This window comes from Phalaenopsis equestris, unplaced genomic scaffold (assembly GCF_001263595.1).
Source record: "Phalaenopsis equestris unplaced genomic scaffold, ASM126359v1 Scaffold000180, whole genome shotgun sequence".
Classification (NCBI taxonomy): Eukaryota; Viridiplantae; Streptophyta; class Magnoliopsida; order Asparagales; family Orchidaceae; genus Phalaenopsis; species Phalaenopsis equestris.
Genome location: NW_018164622.1, coordinates 375,649 through 385,503, shown reverse-complemented (window position 1 = coordinate 385,503; position 9,855 = coordinate 375,649).

Genomic DNA, 9,855 nt, shown 5'->3' with positions numbered 1-9,855 from the left:
TATATATATATATATATATCTGTGTGTGTGTTGTGTAGATGTGTATGTATATAGATAGATAGATATGTATGTATAGTTTTTAGATAATGAAAAGTAGTGTGTTGTTTTTCCTTATTTTTATTTGAAATTTATCTTCATCTCTATTGAATTAAATGAAGTAGTTGGTAATGTGTATTTTAAAGTCTCTTGGATATTTAGGCCATTCTTTGAGGTGTTAGTTGTTTATGTGTTAGTTGTTGGAATCATAATTTGTTTTCACATAAGAAATGAGAAAATTCTTTCATGGGAAATTATTTATATAAAGTGGAGGATGCCTTCTTATATGAATTAACCTAAAAGCATGGGTGGAAGCATTAGAGAAACTAACTAAACATTGAGTATATAGCATTAGTGATTATATAAATTTAGGTCCTCTTCAAATTGGAGAGATCTACAAGAAGAAGAGGAAAAACTACCAATAGAGTGGAGAGATAGAAGATTATGTGCTACATGCTTAAGAAATTACAAGATGAAGGTTCCATAAGGAGTAGAGTAAGTGAAGTGGAGATTGAGGTAAAGAGAGGAGGAAGAATAAGATAATGATGAAAAGGAGGATAACAATAATGATAATGAAGAAGAAGGCATATTTTTATTCTTACTTGCATATATATAATTCTTAATGTTAAGTAGATTAATTAGTTTTAAGTATAACTAGTTTGTTAGACAATTTCATAATTATTATTAACGTATATATATTTTGGTCCTCTTCACAATCTAAGGCATTGTATATATAATATATAAATTTTCTTAATGAGTTATTTTCACAAATTTATATTTTTATTAGAGTGTTGATGTTGGAATGTTGTGTTTTCATATTCACCTTATATAGATTATATGAAATGCTATGCATAATTTGATCATAACTAATAAATTGAATTATAACAAAAATTTTTAGGTGATTCACTTTTCAGACATATTGATTAAATTAGTGGTTTAATTTTTTTAGTTGTTTTATTTATGATTATAAATCAATTTTATTAAAAAAATTGATAAAATTGAACTGACAATTAACTTATCACTCAGAATAATTAAGCTATAATACTTTATCGTTTACTATAATCTTTAGATGTTTTATTTTGAATTCATAAAAAAAAAAACTCACAACTCAAACAATTACTATAATCTTTAGATGTTTTATTTTGAATTCATTAAAAAAAAAAAAACTCACAACTTAAACAGAAACAATAAAGTGGTTCAATGCTTACAATTGAAGAGCCATTAGAAATATACATAACAAAGATGTAAATATGCACACTAGAATAGATAAATATTATATGAATTAAAACTTTCATTTTATTGAAACATGAAGGTCTTATGTTACAATGGTAGTTTTATAAGAATTTCCATTTGGTTTTCACATCCCATATAATACATCTGTTGGATCATACCTTAACTCTAATAAGCCATTGGATGTTCAATAATCCTTTTGAGTTTCATAGTCTAGCATATGTCAAGAAGGAAACTTAGATAAAAACTTAAACATTTTTCTCTCCTTACCATTGTAGTTCAAAAAAAAGTTTCTTATTTATCATCCACTTATCCTTAGAATGATTTTAGAAGCTTTAATATTTGGAAGGTGGGAAGGAATCTAAATGAATTTTAGAGATGTAGATTTATCATTAAATAGAATGTATTAGGGTTGGGTTACGTAAATCAGAACCCAATATGTTTGCATTAAAAAATCAAGTTCTTTTTTAGTTGAATGGACTCCTATTGGGTAAACATAATCACAAAATATAACTATGCAAAGTCAGTCAAGATTGTGAGGTTATATACTAGTTTAAAACTATGTCAAGTCATGTATGATTGCATAAATCATAATACTTTAGTCAAGCCCTAATGGCTAAAGAGGAGTCAAAGTTTTTTGATTTTTAGAAGCCAGTTATAACATTAATTTTTAATTTAAAGATACAAAAGTTATGTAGATAATAATTATCTATCCCAACATACAGATGAAGATTTAGACCTGTGATCAGGGTTTTGGCATTTAACATAAAATACATCAATTCATTCCGCGGTGCAATTAAATTCTTAATCTGTATATTAGTTTATGATTAGTGCTCAACCCTCCAAAATATATATTCCTTAAATGTATCCACTGTACATGAAAATTATTGATCATAAATCTTTGCATAATGTAAATGAATCAATCTTACATAGCACCTATTTATGAGTTATTATGAGATACCACATGCTTGCATCAATCTATTTCTTAGGTGCATAAGAAGTTCAAAGGCAGAAATTGTCAAAGCTTAGTTATTCTTTTCAACCGTTGCCTTGAATTTGTGCATCTTTAAGCAACCAAACCCAAAAATTATCACATACATAACCTTTAATATTTTGGCCAATTCTTATAGATTTGAGAATGACCTAACCAATAAAACTCACAAAAGTCCTAAAATGCCATAAAATTGGAGATAAATTAATGCATAATCAGGCTCTTTTTAAAATAACTAACTTAGCCCACCTCCACAACTCAGCTCAACCCATTCCATGTTAACTCTAACTCGCTTAAGTCAAACTTAATGGAACATTCACATTTGACTCTAATGTTAATTAATATAACATAATAATCTAGACGATACATTACAATCCTTTAACAATTCCACTATAAAGTTATAATTTAAAAATCATCAAACACTCCTCCCTCTTCATCCACATCGAGTGGATGTTATGAGCAATATCACTTTGCATATCCAAACATGATGATTGTTTATTTACTAACATTTTAGTTCATCAACATCATTTATTCAGACCTCAACTTTAAGTAACAAACAGAGTAAACTAATAGCTTTATTTATATTAAATTTCTTGATCAGGAGAGTTTTTTTTTTAATTTCTTCTATTGAAATAAGAACAATAAAATCTTATTTTTGCTCATATCCTTACCTTTTATCCCATTATGGTTAAATGTGTCTCCATGGATTAGTTTCTTTTCCCTTGTGATCGATGCACTAATACTTCTTTTTAAATAAATGATATTTAATTCTTGAAATGTTATAAGAAATGGTGGGAATAGGAAGAAGTGCCAATGGTAGCAACTTATTTTATGCATGAAATCATCAAGATGAAGAGCATGATTCAACAATTAATGTGGAGGAGATTACTCCCAAACACCACACATGGATGCTTAATATGTTATATTCTTCTCTACTCAACGTAATAGAGAATCTATTTATACTTTGTGTAAAGATGATGAAAAATTAGGGCATACTTAAAGATGCCTATTTATGCTTTCAAATGAGAGAGAGAGAGAGAGCATAATTAGAGAATAATTATAAATTATGTTGATTTGGTACATGATTAAAGAAATTAATATTATAGGGACTTTTTTGGAATATTTACATAAATGCCACTAGATTCCTATCTATTTACATATTTGAAACCTAAAATTTATTTTGTTCATGCATGAAAAGATTTTTGCTTTTTAAAAAAATTAAATTGGCAATATTTTTGAAGTGATGTGAAAGATTAAGGCTGTACTAATATAAAAATAAATAAAAATTTAGGTAATTGACATGTAAATACATAAGAATTAGGTGGTTTGTATGTAAATGTCTTTTTTCTATGCTATATTGTTCTCCTAAGTGAACTTTGGCATTATATTTTGATTAAAAAAATTAGTAATAAGTATCAAAACTTCTAATTTTGTTTTAGAGTTAATTTAATATATAAATTATTAATTTACATTTATATTACATTTATATAAATATAAATTCTAAGCTTTTGAACCTTCATAATAAAAAAAAGTCATCTTGTTTGACCCAAATTTTTACCTCCACTTAGGGATGGTAATAGGGTCAACTAAAACAATGCTCATCTATTCAATGAGAGAATACAAAGATATAACATAGTATATATGAATTACAGAAGGTAGATGGCCTCCAAGATGCTGATGGGAGTAATCTTGAAGTGATTCCATAAAAATAATAAAGAAATTCATTAATGATTTGTATAATAAGTCTCCTTTAAAAAGGAAAAACTAAAGGCCAACAAGAAGCATAGATCTTAATGTCAACATCTATATGCATTAATATTGATGTTGGTTGTGGGTGTTAATTCTTTCTAGAAGTGGAATGTATTGATATTTGTGTTTATGGTGTGACCTTGATAGTGATGATGGATATTGGAGTTGATATCAATGAAGGGAATTGACCTTATTAATTATGTAATGAAGCATTATTGACATTAATTACATGCATCTCATGGACAACAATGTGCATGATTACTAAAGTTGATAGCACATATTAACCTTATTCAATATGTCAGATGCTATTATTAGTGTTGATGACATGTATAACCTTGTTGGTAATAATAAGAATTTGAATAGATCTTAACTATGAGCATTAGTTTTAGAATACAAAAGTCCTAAAATGCCATAAAATTGGAGATAAATTAATGCATAATCAGGCTCTTTTTAAAATAACTAACTTAGCCCACCTCCACAACTCAGCTCAACCCATTCCATGTTAACTCTAACTCGCTTAAGTCAAACTTAATGGAACATTCACATTTGACTCTAATGTTAATTAATATAACATAATAATCTAGACGATACATTACAATCCTTTAACAATTCCACTATAAAGTTATAATTTAAAAATCATCAAACACTCCTCCCTCTTCATCCACATCGAGTGGATGTTATGAGCAATATCACTTTGCATATCCAAACATGATGATTGTTTATTTACTAACATTTTAGTTCATCAACATCATTTATTCAGACCTCAACTTTAAGTAACAAACAGAGTAAACTAATAGCTTTATTTATATTAAATTTCTTGATCAGGAGAGTTTTTTTTTTAATTTCTTCTATTGAAATAAGAACAATAAAATCTTATTTTTGCTCATATCCTTACCTTTTATCCCATTATGGTTAAATGTGTCTCCATGGATTAGTTTCTTTTCCCTTGTGATCGATGCACTAATACTTCTTTTTAAATAAATGATATTTAATTCTTGAAATGTTATAAGAAATGGTGGGAATAGGAAGAAGTGCCAATGGTAGCAACTTATTTTATGCATGAAATCATCAAGATGAAGAGCATGATTCAACAATTAATGTGGAGGAGATTACTCCCAAACACCACACATGGATGCTTAATATGTTATATTCTTCTCTACTCAACGTAATAGAGAATCTATTTATACTTTGTGTAAAGATGATGAAAAATTAGGGCATACTTAAAGATGCCTATTTATGCTTTCAAATGAGAGAGAGAGAGAGAGCATAATTAGAGAATAATTATAAATTATGTTGATTTGGTACATGATTAAAGAAATTAATATTATAGGGACTTTTTTGGAATATTTACATAAATGCCACTAGATTCCTATCTATTTACATATTTGAAACCTAAAATTTATTTTGTTCATGCATGAAAAGATTTTTGCTTTTTAAAAAAATTAAATTGGCAATATTTTTGAAGTGATGTGAAAGATTAAGGCTGTACTAATATAAAAATAAATAAAAATTTAGGTAATTGACATGTAAATACATAAGAATTAGGTGGTTTGTATGTAAATGTCTTTTTTCTATGCTATATTGTTCTCCTAAGTGAACTTTGGCATTATATTTTGATTAAAAAAATTAGTAATAAGTATCAAAACTTCTAATTTTGTTTTAGAGTTAATTTAATATATAAATTATTAATTTACATTTATATTACATTTATATAAATATAAATTCTAAGCTTTTGAACCTTCATAATAAAAAAAAGTCATCTTGTTTGACCCAAATTTTTACCTCCACTTAGGGATGGTAATAGGGTCAACTAAAACAATGCTCATCTATTCAATGAGAGAATACAAAGATATAATATAGTATATATGAATTACATAAGATAGATGGCCTCCAAGATGCTGATGGGAGTAATCTTGAAGTGATTCCATAAAAAGAATAAAAAAATTCATTAATGATTTGTATAATAAGTCTCCTTTAAAAAGGAAAAACTAAAGGCCAACAAGAAGCATAGATCTTAATGTCAACATCTATATGCATTAATATTGATGTTGGTTGTGGGTGTTAATTCTTTCTAGAAGTGGAATGTATTGATATTTGTGTTTATGGTGTGACCTTGATAGTGATGATGGATATTGGAGTTGATATCAATGAAGGGAATTGACCTTATTAATTATGTAATGAAGCATTATTGACATTAATTACATGCATCTCATGGACAACAATGTGCATGATTACTAAAGTTGATAGCACATATTAACCTTGTTCAATATGTCAGATGCTATTATTAGTGTTGATGGCATGTATAACCTTGTTGATAATAATAAGAATTTGAATTGATCTTAACTATGAGCATTAGTTTTAGAAGTATTAGTATGCATCCATGCTACTACTGATAGAGTGCATCGATCTTGTCAGTGATCTCGTATATACACATTATTGTTACTGGCATATATAACGATGGTGTGTAATAGCATTTTTGGTAATAGTGTGCATCAGTATTGGTTTTGATAATATGCATCACGTCTATTGATGATAATGCACTTCAAAATTATCATTGGTAATATGTATCATCGATATTGACAATGAAAGGTGCTAATGTTATCAATAATTGTATACATTGGCTTTATTGGGAATGATGAACATCAATTTTTACAACTACCTTGTTGGAAAAAAAGCATGTTTTGGTGTTTAATGTGGATACTCCTACCAACAAGATAGAAAACTAAGGATCAAGAGCAAACAATTTCAATTGCATTAAAATAGAATGATAAAGAATTATATTTTTTGAGAGGTGAAGATCCCTGAAAACTATTATATTCATTAAGCAATTTAATATACATAAAAAATCTTTTAAAATAGATGTCATAACTTAACTCTTAGCATATCATAAAGAGAGTTAATGAGGCAAGATTGGGTGAAGTTCACTAAGCCTTTTTATGGAATTTAAGTTGGTTATTCATTATAGGAAGAATAACTTAAATTGATTGTAACTATAAGATCTTAATAAGACTATGATAAATGAGAAATTTCAAGTAGATAATGAAGGGGCCCTTCCAATTGACCAAACCTAATGTATTATAGACCACATGGGAGGCAATATTTATTGGTTGAGATGGAGCAATTTATTAGTTTGAACCATGTAAAAGCTAGAGAATTTGAGCTTCTTGCTTCTGGAATAAATTTCTTTCATCTATTATATTGTTGATGTGTCATCGTAGATTTAAAAGACATATATAAATGATAGGATAAATTATTTGAATAATAATGAGGTAGAAATATTATCTTAAGAATGATGTAATCATGCAGATGAGAAAAATCTTTAAAATTTAGGAGCGTAAAAAATTGACACGACATGCCAGCATGACTTAAACTCGACCTGAAAATCTTGGTTTGGGTCAGAGAACTTGACCCGTTTATTATCAGGACAGGTTCGGGTTGACCCAATTTGGGTTAGGTCATTTTTGAGTCAGACCCGAACCCGATCCGTCGACTGTAATTGACATCCCTAAGTGTCAAAAATTGATCAAACACGCCGACACGACTCCAATAATTCGAGTTCAGCTTGACCTTCATATTTTTTTATTCGCATTCGTGTCAGAGAACTCGACCTAGTTTTTATTCAGGTCAGGTTCAGGTTAACTTGATTTGTGTTGTTGACACTCTTATTAAAGTTTATGGGTCTATGTAACCAAAAGTTTTCTTGCAAACTTACATGTGTCACTATAGAAAAAGGCGCTATAAGCAACAGAATTACGGACGACCTAATTTCCATCCTAAATATTGGTTTAATTTCCCACGGCTTCATGATAACTGATTAATCTTTAAATTTATTGACTGTATTGCTACTCTGAGATCCGTCATTATTTGAGAAAAAAAATTTTCCGACAGTTATTTAGACTTATAGACGTATTTTACCATCGATTACTATCTTAATTAATACAGATGGGTACTTACCGTAATTAAGTTGTTTGAACTTATCATTATTATCGCCAAAATGCCCATTTTGGTAAGTCCCTTGTGTGTGTCCCTCTTCCAAGTTCCACCCTAAATCTTTCCCCCTTCCCATTCCTCCTCTCCTAACAACGATCCACCGCTCCATCAACACTCATCCTTTCCCGTCGACGCTCCTGACCAGTGGCTCCGGTGTTAGGGCTATATCGCAACTTACAAAAACAGGTAAGGTGGCATACACAACATTACCAAGTAAGGTGGCATACACGCAAAAAATGAAGTTTAGGTTTTAGATTTATAAATACATAAGAGTTGAGTAACATGTATGCAAATATTCTTTTTTTTTGAAATTTTTCCACACACGACTCCCAGATAATGATAAGTATGACAAAACAACAACACAAAATTTTGATGAAATTATTTTGTGTGTGCTCTTTACTCTACTCAGTCTGTGGATTTAGGGTCTTTTGTGACTTGGTTTTTTTTTTTTGGTTTGTGGCCCCTGAAATAAATGAAGATTTGTGGGCTTCGGAGCGGCTGGAATTGGATTTTGTGGCCTTTGAAATGAATGGACTTTGAATGTGCTTATCTTTGTGGATTTAAGAGGCTACAAAGCTTTTTCTAGTTATGGCCTCTGAATATACTCTATTTCTTATTTTGGTTGGTCTAGGTGGGTTTCCCTCTTTCTCGGATGGAATGTTTTGATGCAAAAGCAAAAAAAATGAATGGATTTAGACTTTAGGAATTTATTAAAGTGGAGGCAGTGGATTGGGATTGGGGTTATGATAAATTGGTCAATGGTATTTTGTGGATGCATTTGGAAGAAATGGGACAACATTTTACTAATTGGAATGAGGGTGTTGGTGTCATTAAGTGCTCTCAGGTTTGAGGCCATTGAAGGCCATGAGAGGCCCTTAGAATGTTGGAGGTGATGAGAATGTGCTAGAATGCTTCAAAAATACTCAGAGAAGTTTTATGTAGTGGTGTTTCAGTGTGGTAGTGGTGATGGTGTGTGTACATGAGAGCGGTGTGTGTGATATGTTGATGGTATGGAGGTGGTTGTTTGTTGGTGTGATAGATGGGAGTGGTGGTGTGTTGGGTTGGAGTTTATGATGTGTTTGTGTTGATGATATGGTGTTGGTGTGTGTACATGGGAGCAGTATTGGTGATATGTTGATGATGTGGTGGTGTGTTGTTGGTGTGGTGGTGACGGGGTGTTGGGTTGAAGGAGGTGATGTGCGTGTTGATGATTGTTGACCTCACTTTTGGTTGAGGTTTAGTGTTCACTCTTTAGTTTCCTAAGGTATAGTCGTAGGACTTTCTTGTTGACTATTCTTAGAAAACTAGAAATGAACCCTCATTATTAGAAACTCTAAACTCTTCTTTGTTCAACTTGAAGTTCCACATATTGGTCTTAATCTTTAGCAATTAGTATGTGGGGTATGGAGGATCTCAAGGAAAGTTCCCATAGACCGCTTGACCTTAGGGTTGAGCCTGGGTGCTGGTCTGGAGTTAGTTCACTCACTTACACTCACTTTCACCCACATTCACTCACAAACCCTGAACCCAAACTATTAACTTTAATCAATTGATCTTTTGAGAGACTCATGTAGATGGTCTCCTAAACCCACTAGCCCTAGACTAGGGTTTAGCTAGGACTCAAATAGGGATTTCATTGATCCATGGCTCATATAAGGTGGTTGGCACCCCAATTCTACCAAAATGTCCAACTTGACCTTTTGCCCCTAAATCCACCCAAATTACCTAAATGTCATTGTAACCCTAAATTTGGTCAAAATCCTCAAATTCACCCAAAATATCCAAATTGGTTCAAAAATCATTTCAAGCCATTTGAAAATACCCAAATTTCCCAAAAACACCCAAAATTACCAAAATAC